At 37.4% G+C, this 13,825-nt stretch overlaps 1 protein-coding gene and 2 non-coding genes across 3 annotated transcripts in view; all 3 read left to right on the top strand.

Moving 5' to 3' along the window:
- The window catches only part of LOC120775761 (protein Skeletor, isoforms B/C), a 100,059-nt gene that overhangs the window by 14,781 nt on the left and 71,453 nt on the right, over positions 1–13,825 (top strand). The gene's annotated exons all lie outside the window — the stretch shown is intronic.
- Positions 4,590–4,754, top strand: LOC120767098. The gene has a single exon (XR_005704653.1). It is a non-coding gene; the product is annotated as a U1 spliceosomal RNA (small nuclear RNA).
- On the top strand, positions 12,836–13,000 carry LOC120767123. Its single transcript, XR_005704669.1, has one exon. It is a non-coding gene; the product is annotated as a U1 spliceosomal RNA (small nuclear RNA).

The following is a 13,825-nucleotide window of genomic DNA, read 5'->3' on the forward strand; positions in this document are numbered from 1 at the left end:
TGTGTGGCAAGCGCTTATGCTGCAGGCACATACATACATACATATTTATGTGTATATTTCGGCTTTAAGTAGGGCTTACTGACAATACCCACCAGTGACTGAACACATACGCACACACACACACACACACTTGAGTGAACAATGGCCGAACTGTGCGAAGTCAACAAGCCAGTCTCATAACGAGCGCTAAAGCCGCAGATAAAACCGCAGCGGCCACAGCCACAGCACTATGCAGTTATTTATGCAGTCTTACATAACTATGTACATATATATATATACTTGTATACAGTGGCACATAGTTATACCATGTAGATTTGTCTACAGTGTGCCCAATGGAAAAGTTGATTAACTTGGCCCATAAATGCGAACACGTTCGTCGTGCCCAGCGCCACACCACGCATATAAACAGATACATGCATACATACATACACACATACATATGTATATACATACATACATACATACTCGTATGCTTTAAATATGTAAATAAGTACTGTTGCATGTTTGTCGGTTTTATTATATTGTAATGCTATGACTTTAGGTACCGTTTGCCGATTGCAGTTAGCTCGGCTGGGCAGCGGCACGTTTTCTGCGAAACCCGGAGAGATTCGCAATATGCGCAACACCAACCAAAAGCGCACGAAAAGTCATTCGCATTGGTATGCAACGTGAATGAAAGTGTCTGCGCATGCGCGCTGCAGCCGCCTAGTCGTTCGCACGGTCAGTCGGTTAGTCGTTTAGACGCCCGAAAGAGTGCAGTTGCACCAACTAGCCGGGGGACTAACTGAAGTGCTGAAGCGGTCGTTTCAGTTACTGTTTGGCTCTGTTTGGGACTGTTTGCTGGTGCTGGCGGCTGGCGACTGCGACTGCGCAATGACTAATTTAATGCGTAACGCGTCTCAAGGCATTACAAGGCTCGTACATGCTTACATCATATACTTAGATCTTGATATGTACATTAAGTATGTACCCTGTTTTTTTAATTGCTTGCGTTGTATTTTAATGGGATTAGAAAAGATTTCATAAGTCGTTAGGTAAATTTCTACGTATTTGGGTTGTTATAGCTTCTAGTTTGTTAAGACTCTTTCTTGCAAACAAAAAAATTTAATTAGATTTCATAGTATGATAGCTGTATCGTGTTTTCTTTTCACTTGGAGTGGTATCAATTCTTCTAAAGCGTGAGTTGTAATACACAGTTGAAGTACCATAACTCGAACTGCTGTAAATTGAAGTTGTCCAAAACTCGTGTATTGACAATAGAAGACAAATTTTATACAAATTTGCTTCCAAAACTCGAACTCTTCAGTTGGCAGTCGAAATAAAATTTCCTCCATAACTCGAACTCTTGAGTTGGCAGTCGAAGTCACATTTCCTTCCAAAACTCGAACTCTTTAGTTGGCAGTCGAAATAAAATTTCGTCCATAACTCGAACTCTTGAGTTGGCAGTCGAAGTCACATTTCCTTCCAAAACTCGAACTCTTCAGTTGGCAGTCGAAATAAAATTTCCTCCATAACTCGAACTCTTGAGTTGGCAGTCGAAGTCAAATTTTCTTCCATAACTCGAAGTCTCACTAACACGAAGTGGTTTTGTGAATTATGGTGTTTTGAGTCAGGGAAGTTCAACTGTAATGCAGGTAGATAGACAGAGAAAGTATTAAAAAATGTTGTTAAAGCAAGTAAGGAGGGACACAGTTCGGGTGCAACCGAACTTTTTATACTCTTGCAACTTGCAAGAATTAAAGCCAGGTAAATACTTAAAAGAGTAAAAGCAATCATTTAGAGTATAGTTAGCCAGATGTTCGAAAATCCTGATATTTGTTATACTTAACTTGGCCTAGCCCCTATAAGTTTACGCTCAAATTTATCTATTTTAGGCACAAACATACACTGCTATGAATAAAACACGCTCTCTTGTTTTCATTGGGATAACTCACATATTGGCCGATATATGCGTGGCAAAGTCACCCCGAAGTTCGAAAATTTGTATATAAGATATATGGGGACTAAGGGAAGTATTGGTCCGATTCAACCCAATTCTGATATGCAGACACACCATTATAAGAGCAGGTTTATCCCTTAAATCCAGTTATATATAACACACATTGACCGACATTTTCGATCAAAAGTCAACTACACGTACCGCGTCCAATTATTCGGTACCTAGCGGCTTGAACAGTTTTAATTGGATTTAAACAAATTTTGGTCATAAGATGGCATACTTTAAGATAATTACTACTGCAAAATTTTATTTCGTTATTTTAATTACATCTTGATTTTTGAAAGAATAACGTGGAATTTTAAATTGTGTTATATGGAAAGTAGGCGTGATTGCTTTCCGTTTTTTTACAATGTGACATTGGATTGTAAGAAGACAGCCACGTACTAAATTTTGTCGAAATCGCTTGGTCAGGTCTCGAGATATGGGATTTCACCAAAAAGTTGGCGGTGCAACACCCATCGTCCAATTTCCGCACCAGCACCCACAAAACTCTCTCATGCCAACTTGATGGTAAAATTTAATGTCTCTTATTGATTTATCGCGCTTTTAGTAGTTTTTAACAGTACCGTTATATGGGGAATGAGCCGGGTTATACATCCTTTTTCATGCTCTTTGACACTGTCGGTAAAAATTCTTATAAAATTTGTACTCAGTAAATTTGGTTGTTGTAGCTTAGGTATCTTAGGAAATATGTACATTAATCTTGTTAGAGCACGGGGCCACGCCCTGTTTTGAAAACTGTTTGCCCACAGATACACCTTGCCATTGTGATCCTCCGTACCAAATTACAGCTTTATACCCTAATTTAGTGCTCAGTTATGGCACTTTATATGTTTTCGGTTAATGGCGATTTGTGGGCGTGGCAGTGGTCCGATTACGCCCATCTTCGAACTAAACATTTTTTTGTAACAAGGAACCTATGTGCCAAGTTTCATCAAGATTTTTCAATTTTTACTCAAGTTACAGCTTACACGGACTGATAGACGGACAGACAGACTGTCAAACGGATTTCAAATTTTCTCGTCATCTTAATCATTTACAATATATATATATGTATATGTATATAACAGTGTATGTATATATGTATATATCAATCTAGCTTAGCTTTAGATGATACTTACAACCGTTAGGTGAACAAAACTATTATACTCTGTAGCAACATGCTGTGAGAGTACAAAAAATAAAAATATGTATGAAATTTTTAAAATTAAACTAAAAATCCTTTGGGGGATGCTCTTGCTCTGTATACTTGTCCGTAAGTTCGATTTAATATTTTTGTTTTTCGCTCACCCTAATGCATTTACCTACATACCATGCGTTGTTTTTGCTTTCACATACATATGTAACTGTTAAGTTAAAAACAAATTTTGAATGCACAAATTGCTGCAAAATTACAAATCTGAGTAAATCAATCGAACTAATATTAGCCACCATGCATATATGTATGTTAGGTGCACACTCTCCACGGCAAACGTGCAATTTTCTAAGCGACAGGTGTCAAATGAATGGCTATCATTATATAATACATATTACAGGTATTTCGATTTTGTGCGTTGCCTCAGAAAGAAACTAGTTTCTGTAATTGCCATTGGGGCACATTGATTTGAAATTCAGCAGCAGGCGAGCATTTATGGGCGTTATACAAGAGCGTACGCACATACATACTAAGTATGTATTATGTATACATATGTGTGTATGTATATATCTATTTAACTTTATTCACGTTCCTACTATGAAAAGTGACTTTAATTGCATTTCTTGCGAAAATTTCCAATAAAAATGTTGCCGAATAAAAGTGTGTATGTGTGTAAAGAAATATGTATATAAAAAATGCGTTTGTATATACATACATACATACAAGTGGTCAAATTATGTCAGCCGGTAAGTTTCCATTATGGGCGAGACTCCTACAACAGCAATTACGTCAATTGTGTGACCATTTTTGGAATAAGCCAAAATAAGTGAGCATTATGTCATAGGTATGCTCCAAAAAGATAAGCAAACGAAAAAATTATTTGTTTATATAAGTATATACATATTTGAGGCTATGTGCAGACACGTTAGCAGCATAATAAGCAACTAATTAAATAACGGCTTTCATGTGATGACTATTTTATAAATTTAAAAGACAAATAAAATAATATATACACATATGCTTACGTAATTCATAATACATATGTATATTGGTTAGTCGAAAAAGTCTTTTCGTATTTTTTATCAAACTTCAACTTATTTTTTTTTATTTATAATAATAAATAAATAAACAGATATGTACCATTTTGGTCGACCACTTTTTGCCTTTTTCCGCTAGAGACATTATGCCAACAGTGTAAAATACGAAAAGCCTTATTTGACTACCCAATATACATATACAAGTATATGTATAATAAGTTAATTTACACGCCACATAAATTATGTATACTTACATGAGCATACATATCACTGCACTCCTGCCAATCCAGTTATACCTGTATGCCTTCATTTCTCTGTTCTGATGCCTTTTCTCCTTTGCGCGTGTCCTTTTGACATGAATTCTCAACCACTTTGTGTGAGGATCTTCTTAAGAACTTTGATTTGAGCGTTGGAAAGCATACTTACCTGGCGTAGAGGTTAACTGTGATCATGAAGGCGGTTCCTCCGGAGCGAGACCTTGTCATTGCACTACGATGAGGTTGACCTCTGCGATTATTCCTAATGTGAATAGCTCGTGCGTGTAATTTTTGGTAGCCGGGAATGGCGTACGCGCCGTCCCGACATTATTAAATACATATAGATTAAAAGTAGAAATATATACATATAATTTTTTTTCTAGACGGTTACCTTGAAAAACCAATTTTGTACCTCAATGCAGGGGTCGATTTAATAATTCGTCCAAGGAAGACTATAGACAAGAATGATAGAAAAGAGATTACGCATTGCGCAGGTCCGTTATACTAAACATACAATTGCTTACGTCACATGGCGCAGTAAAAAATTTGGCAGCTATAAACTGTACTACTCTAACATTCTTGTTAACAAGCAATATTTACTTGCTACTCAAGCTATTTCACGAAATTTATTTATAAATGTTTTGTCTCTCATCTGCGCAATCTTGTACTCTATCATTCTTGGACTATAGATGCTCGATCATCTGATCTACAAGATTATTTTTTAACAATCGAACCAGATTAGCGAGGCGTCAAGGCGAATTGCCCAACTAACGAAATTACTTCCTTTAAGAAGGCAGGGCTCAGATCGCGTTGTTTGATTATAAACAAGCTTCAATTCGTATTTACGGTTATTTATTTATTGTACAGAAAAAAATATTTTTAAAGAAGATCCTTATCTTGATTTTGATTTTATAGATCAGTTTGTATGACAGCTGTATCCTATAGTGGCTTCATATTGGCGGTTTTGACAAATGAACAGCTCTTTGGGTTGAAAAGAAATTTCAAATCGATAACTCAAAAGCTAAAGGAAGAGTTTGGGTATTTTGTGGACATGACTAAGTCCACTCAGCTTGTCACGCTGAACATTTATACCATATATAATTTACGTTGGGTATCTAACGTTTCCCCCCTGCATGTTACAAATTTCGTGGCAAACTTTGATATTCCCTATATAGGGTACACCAAAGAAGTCATCGATTAGCTAGAATTACTCCGAGGTCCATAATTTTTTTCATTACTGATCCATTAAGGGAGTATTCTGGTCTAAAAGCATGAAATTCAGGTAATTTTTAAAGTGGCGTAAAGAAAGGCAATTAATATTTTTATTATCCATTGTTTGTATTAGTTATTTGTTAATTTTAGAAGAGTACAGAAAAAAATTAAAAACTAAAAAAAGGAAAAAAAAAATTTCAAAAATTATGAACTGACGAAGTGGGGGGTCTCTAAAAATTTTCACGGTACCATACCCATGATTTCAACCCTCCTAGTTATCTGAAACCAAAAAAAACTAAGATTATTAATCTAGAATAATGTCGCATTGGCCGGAACTACGGAAAAATGGGAAACAATTTTTTTCACAAAATGGCGACTGCCTGAAAAAAAGTTTTTTTGGATCACTTTTTCTGACTATTTGGAATTTTTTAAAAATAATAAAAATAAAAATTTGGGGATGGGGCTAGTTCCAACCATAGACAAGCTTATAAAGAAAACTCTATAAAAATTTCAAGTAAATCAGTCCAGTAGAACCTGAGAAATCGTGGGTATCGTTCCGAAAAAGTCAGTTTTGAGAAAACCGCGTTTAAAGTTTCGCGTAAAGTCTTTTGTTCGATTAGTTCCGGCCGAACCAGTTTGGATGCCGGGTCAGAAAAATGCCTATATATCCGAAAATAATTCGAATTTTGAAAAATCCTCTCGTACACATATTCTTGAATAGTTAAACTTTGAAAATATAAAAAAAAATCGATTTTTTTAAAATTCTAGACCAGAATACCTACCCCCTTAACAGAAATTAATGTTGACTTTATGACCTTTTTTAACAAAATTTCGTCCAATCGAGAAATATTATGGTATCGGACATAATCTTTCGTGATAACTAGTACTCGGAAAGAGTAAAACTTTACCCACAAAGACTGCGCAGATCGACTATGAGGATAGTTTCGAGTATTTTGAAGACATTAAGGAAAACGGGTTTTAAAGCATTTTGTTTTTAAAGAGGTATTTTATTAAGTAATTTAAAAAAAATGTACAATTCATTTTGAACAAATTTGAAAATGGGTGACTGGCGGGTGGGCAAGATTTTCCTGCTTAAAATTATTTTAAATCCACAAAGCAATACAATTTATCATTATTATAGATGTTCACGGGTAATGTCCGAAGGATTAGTCAAAATCGTGATGTTTGACAAAGTTATCAAAAAAGTAGTTTTTTCGGAGAAATTTTTCTCACCGCCTCTTAAACTTCGTTCCGAGAAAAATACTTATAAAATTTTGCACTGACTTAAAAAATTCTTACAAAAACGCACATATCGCGAAAACTGAAAATATAAAGTTATATAGTATATTTCGAGGCTCCTCACTTAAAAAAAAATACAGAAACCTTAAATTTAATGGGGAATGTTTATTACCATTCGAAAGAACATTCTTTGACATTTATTTTTTAAAAATTATCTTTTTCAAATGTTGGCCGCGGTTAAGTTTCGGATGGTTCATCCGCTTAGTCCAAGTTTCGATGACTCGTTCGAGCATTTCGACTGGTAACTGGCGAATAACTCGCGCGATGTTTTGCTCCAGGGCCTGAATCGAAGCGAGATTGTCCGCATAGACTTTAAACTTTACATATCTCCACTAGAAAAAGACTAACGGCATGAATCACACGATCTTGGTGGCCAATCGACCGGCTCAAATCGTGCAACTATTTACTCACCGCAGTGTTTTCTCAATAAATCCACTGATTGATGCGATGCGTGGAAAGCACCAATAAGTCGCTTATCATGGCACGATCGCCATTGACGGTTACATTCTCATCGGCATCATATTTGAAGAAATATGTAACGATGATTCCACCGGCCTAAAAGCCACAGTAAACCTTTTTTTTTTGGGAAGAAATGGCAGCTCTTGAATCGCTTCAAGTTGCCCTTCAGCCCAAATGCGACAATTTTGCTTGTTTACATACCCATTGAGACAGAAATGAGCCTAATCGCTGAACAAAATTTGTCTCGAACAAGTCGGATCTTCTTGGAAATGCTTGGAAAAGTCGTTCCATGCGTCTGTCCGAGCTGTGGCGAACAGCGCCAAATCGATTCTCCACGGTTTTCGTGTATACTCTCAGCTACTTCTGCTATATTTTCTTCACTGCGTGCTGGCGGTGATCTACTTGGTCGAATTTTATCCAATAATGAATGCTGGATCTCAAGATGGGTGAATAGTACGCTCAGTAGGCCGATTTTGTTGACCATAAGTTGAGCGAAGCGCGCGAAACACATTCTTTACAGAACGTAAGTGTCGAAAGGAAGTTGAACGATTTGTGAACGTTGTTCAGGTCTTAAGTGACTACTTAAATAAAACTTCAAAAGTCTCCTTCTTAAATTTTGTTATTGTTATTGATTTTTAACTTTTTCTAATTGTAGCATCGACTAATTATTATTACCGGCCTTCCATTGTTTCAAAATTATAGTTATGATAAAAATTTGTCAACGCTCAAGCGCTATTAATTTTGATTAGTGCAATATGATAAAACCTCCTACTGCCTCACATCCTCGTTTCAACCACATGCCTGCACCCACCCACGGTAACCGTAAATGATTATTATTACATGATTACAATAATAACATAAAGTTGCTTCCTAACGCATTTCGGTAACATAATCCAATTGCGCCGTTCCGGCGATAAAGTACAAAGTACTCGCAACTAATACTTATTCACACGAACACACACACACACACACACACACCAATACAGAAGCATGCATTCGAGCAGCTTATGAATATTTTCGACTTACGGAGAGCGGCATGGCGAGTATTACAAACTGTGGGCGTGTCATGTGATAGGAAAACAAGGCGCAACTGTCCGCCCCACAATTCCAGGCGCCCTGTGTTCCCAGCGCTGAGGCAGATTGCAGTTTGCAACAAATGTATCGCTTTTCGTGTTGGCGCCGCTAATCCAGCGCAGATTGCCGAACAATTTGCTGCGATTAAATTAGCCAAAACATGCACACCCACACACGCATACAACTAAACACTGACGCGGAGTTTGAGCGCTGAGTATGAGGGGGCAGCGGCAAAACTTCATATCTGCAAATAAACAAACAAAGCATATTTGTCGAATTCTCAATGACGTTGTCGTGCGTTGAATGACGTCTCCGTGTGCGCGCGTGCGTATGTGTTGGTGTGTGCGTGCTTGCAGCCCGTCAAATCGATGTGGGTTGTGCAAAATGCGCGCGGGTGTATTACAGCCTTCCATGCCGTGCCGGCGATTGCGGGTGTTGTCGTCGCACAGCTGGAGCCCTGCCGCTTCACATGCTTGCGGTTAGCGAAACTACCCCTGCGGTGCAAAGTCAAAAGTAATAAACATTAATAGAACACTCTGCACTGATGACGCGCGCGCGCGCTTCTGTGTGCATGTGTATGTGCGCGCTTAGTGGCCACCGACACGCCACTTGGCTCAATTTCCGTTTCATATTCACAGGTTGTTGCTATTCATCCCCAAAGCTTCGAATGCGTCTGGTGGCGTGCGGCGTTCGCGCTCGTATATTAAAGTGCGCTTCCGCAACCGCCCGCCGCCCCTCATCGTACGATATGTATGTGTATACTATCAGCGCCTTCGGAGTTTTGTTGTCGTGCGGCACTTACAACACATTCTTGTAGTGCGTGTGTGTGGGATTCTCTTAAATGCTGCCCCGCGGCTAATGCTTTGCTCGGCTAGTTTGGCTCGTGTTGGTTGCGCTGTTGCGTCAGCAAGTCCGTGAATCGAAATAAATATGACTTCTGTTGATTACCGCCCGTCCAAGATTTGCAGCTTTTCTTATTTGCACTTGCAATCTTTCGGTCTTCAGCGTGGCTTCGCTAAAAATATATATTGCGCTTTGTTGTAGTTGTAGCTTTAAGTGCTTAACTGCTTATTGGAAGGCCATATGAATGTCTGAAAGCAATGTGGACAGTTTTTAGGTTAGGTATTGTGACGATATGCATAGGTATTTGGCAGCCCTAGCGTGCAATCTGGCAAATCACAACTTTATCGTAAAGTTCGACATTTTTTATGGTATACATGCTCAAAATGTTTTGACATATGAGCGCTATTTGTGTTGTTTACAGTTACTTAAAATATTCTGCTCTGCCAAAAAATTGAAATAAATAGCAAATATTTTTGCGCGATTTGTTTTTACAACTTTCCAGGGGGTTAACTCAGCCAGTGAATATATGAACATAACTGAATTTTTGGGATTCTTGTTTCAAGGACCAGTGTTTATCGGTGTTATGGGGAATCAAATTGAGGTCGTTGATCGCTCCAAGACGAGACGACTGAAGTCCAAAATCAGTTGTTGTCCCGGAAACTATTGATGCTGGGCGCAAACCGATATTGTAACATCGTCATGTGACCTATCGTGAGTTTGAGATTTATAACTGAACATTTAACTGTAAAAAAATTTGTTCACGTTGGATTGCACTCAATATGTTAATCGCTTAAAAACAGGCTCTTGTCGATTGGTCCAGAGAAATGTTAAAAAAAAAAATACGATGACAGTGCTTCGAAACATGCCTATGACAATATGACAGTGGACTATTTGTTGATGTAAAAGTCTGAGCCCGAAAGTAAACAGCAGTCTCCACAGCAGTCTCTGCTATATGATGGATGTTTCCAGATGAGCCGAAGCCAACAAAAGTTGTTCATGTGCGAAGCACCTTCAAGCAAATGGTGGCCTGTTTTTTTTGGGAAAACTGTACATGTTGCAATCATACCACTAGAACAACACAGAACAGTAAATTCTGAGTGTTGCCAGATGTCTTTGAAGAAGTCAGGAAAACGAATCGCCGACGACGGATTACTCTTCACCACGGGTATGTGAGCTCTTACACATCGATTTGATTAGCCAAACACCGTATAGTGCTGACTTGACACCGAATGACTTCTTTTTTTTTGCCGTACGTAAAACATAAACTAAGAGGTTTACGTTTTTCGACACCTGAAGAGGCGGTTGATGATTTCAGAAGGCGTATTTTGGAGATATCTCAATCAGAGGAGGGAAAGTGCTTCGACTATTGGCTCTAAAGCATGCAAAAGTTTATAGATCTTTATAAAGAATATTTTGAAAAGTAAAGTAAAGTTTTTTTTAAATAATTGAATTTTGCTTTTGTTCTCTAATCCCCAAATTTAAAAGGCAACCCTCATAAGTAGAAGAACTCGGTCTATCGATGCCTATACTTTTGTGTTTATAATTAATAAGGAAGCTGCCATTCAATGGCTATATTTTACCCTGAACAGGGCATATTAAGTTTGTCACGAAGTTTGTAACACCCAGAAGGAATCGTCGGAGACCCTATAAAGTATATATATAAATGATCAGTATGTCGAGCTGAGTCGATTTAGCCATGTCCGTCTGTCCGTCTCTCTGTATATATACGAACTAGTCCCTCAGTTTTTAAGATATCGTTTTGAAATTTTGCAAACGTCATTTTCTCTTCAAGATGCTGCTCATTTGTCGGAACGGCCGATATCGGACCACTATAACATATAGCTGCCATACAAACTGAACGATCGGAATCAAGTTCTTGTGTGGAAAACGTTCGCATTTGACGTGGTATCTTCACAAAAGCTGGCACAGGTTATTTTCTATGTCAACAATGTAATCTCCGAAGAAATTGATCAGATCGGTTAACTATGGCATATATGTAGCTGTCATACAAACTGAACACATAGTTACTAACAGTAATGCACCTGTGAAGGGTATTTAGCTTCGGTGCAACCGGAATTAACGTTTTTTCTTGTTTTCGATTTTTTTTTCTATACTTCGTACTTCGCAGAAGCGAAGTGTAACTCAAGAACAGTTAAAATGATTATATGATCTTATGGTATTAGGGGATTCATAATTTAATTTAAAGCGTTTCGTTCGTTGTCAGTGTTTCAGATCCTGGAAGTACTACATGGTCTATAATCTAACTTTGGTCGCACAGTAATATACTTAATTATTAACTTATTAATTGTTTTATTTTGTTCGGAATATTTGATGAAAACAATTGCTTGCAAATCCCAAAAAAACACTGGCTAAAACCTTGCCGACTAGCCACTGTGAATTCGAATGCTTTGGAGGATTTTCTCCGGCAGCAGTCTTTCAGCGAACTCCGGGTTTGATTCAGGTGTATAATGACGTTTCCTCGTTTCCTCTTTTGTCACAATTTTGCTCTTACGATGCTTGATCAGTGCCAGATTGTTCTTTGAAAATCGAACACGATTGCCTTTTCAATTGATATGCAAAAAACGTGAACCCTGGCAGGTAAAAATTTGTGAGTGATATGATCTTCTAGTTCCTTTGAGATGCCAATATTGTTAACTAACAACTTCATTTAATTTTATGGTTAGGCAACAAAGTTTCAGATATCTCTATTATGTTTTCTGCCGTTACTGGCTCTTATGGTCTTTCTGGCCAGGGTACATCAGTTGTACTGGTGTCGATGCGATAGAATTCAGCAAACCAGTACTTGAAAATACTGGAGCAGATTTGTCGTAGCACTTATTAATCCACTGTCTTTTATCAAAGATATTGTATTTAAGCAGGAAACAATGTTTTATTGAAATTTATTTTTTTCGTTACAAACAAAAATGGCAGAAAATAGCAAACGACTCAAGAACTATTAACTGAAATGTGAAGAAATTTCGACAGTATTCCATTTAAAATTAGTACTACATGCTAATGATATATATTTTTAGTTTGCTGTGCGATCTCATCAACGGCTGAAGATTTTGCAGACCGAGGACTAAAAAACTTTATTAAAAAAGAAGTTTATTTTCATCTTCAGAATTTTTCTATTTATTTCATGCAAATAACTGAGGATCTGCAAGAAATAGCAACGACGTAAAGTGAAAATTAAATTATTTGCTCAACCTATATCTAAATAAAAGAAGAATACAAACAAAACATAGCATTGAAAACAGTTTCTTACAAAACCCTTCCCGCTAAATGACAAATATAGCATCAGCTTACAACAAAACTACAACAGAAATCTGTTCAAGCATTTAGGTAGGCACTTACTACCTGCTAACTACCTTCTTATGTTGTTGTTATCTTTTATCTTTCTCTTCTTTGCTTTATTTGTGTTAATATTAGCACATTTTGTGCAAGCAGAATTATTTTCAAGAATTCTCAACCACTTTGTGTGAGGATCTTCTTAAGAACTTTGATTTAAGCGATCGAAAGCATACTTACCTGGCGTAGAGGTTATCCGTGATCATGAAGGCGGTTCCTCCGGAGCGAGACCTAATCATTGCACTACGATGGGGTTGACCTCTGCGATTATTCCTAATGTGAATAACTCGTGCGTGTAATTTTTGGTAGCCGGGAATGGCGTACGCGCCGTCCCGACGTTTTTAAATACATTCATATACTACTGTGCCAAATATCACATCAAAGTGGTCATTTGTGCTTGGTATACGCTTTGTCTTTCTGAAGTACATGAAGTGATTCGGCAAATTTTACGATGAGTGAAATTATTCGACGAAAAAGTTCCTTTAAATTTTGTGTGCGGAATCAAATTTCTCGCTTTAACGTTTGTGAAACAATGCTTTTCGACTACCAGGATGTCATAAATTGTATTTACTATTGACGAGTCATAGACCTATGCTTACGTGCCGGAAACAGGCGATCAGTCAGCCGAATATCGTGGCAAAGGTGAGCCGAAGCCGAAAAAACCACGTCAAAGTAGATCAAAAATCAAAGTTATGTTGAAAGTTTTCAACTGAAGGTCGAGACTATCGTGAAAAAAGTATATCTACTAATTACCGTTTTGTTATTCACCAAATCGTAATAATTAAAATTTTCTTCGAGACACTAGGATCGAAATTTGGAAGTACAAGGAGTTGTCAACCAGAGAATTTTAGAAAAGCCGTGAATTTGTGTTTGAAATAATTTGGTATTGTCACTATCGTTCAACGGTTCTGGCTTTGGCCAAGATCTACAAGTATATAAGAATCCAAATTGCTCTTCCAATCAATCCTAATTTTCATTTCTTGCCGAAAGCCATTGGTGTCGCAGACATCTATATTATATACATATATCTATATTTTTAATTATATCATCGTATGACGAGTTGAGTCGATTTAGCCGTTCGTCTGTCTGTATACACGCGAACTCGAACTTATACTTGTTGATTCAAATCAAGTCCTTATATAGAAAACCATTATTTTTATTT

The sequence above is a fragment of the Bactrocera tryoni genome, chromosome 1 (assembly GCF_016617805.1).
Source record: "Bactrocera tryoni isolate S06 chromosome 1, CSIRO_BtryS06_freeze2, whole genome shotgun sequence".
Taxonomy (NCBI): Eukaryota; Metazoa; Arthropoda; class Insecta; order Diptera; family Tephritidae; genus Bactrocera; species Bactrocera tryoni.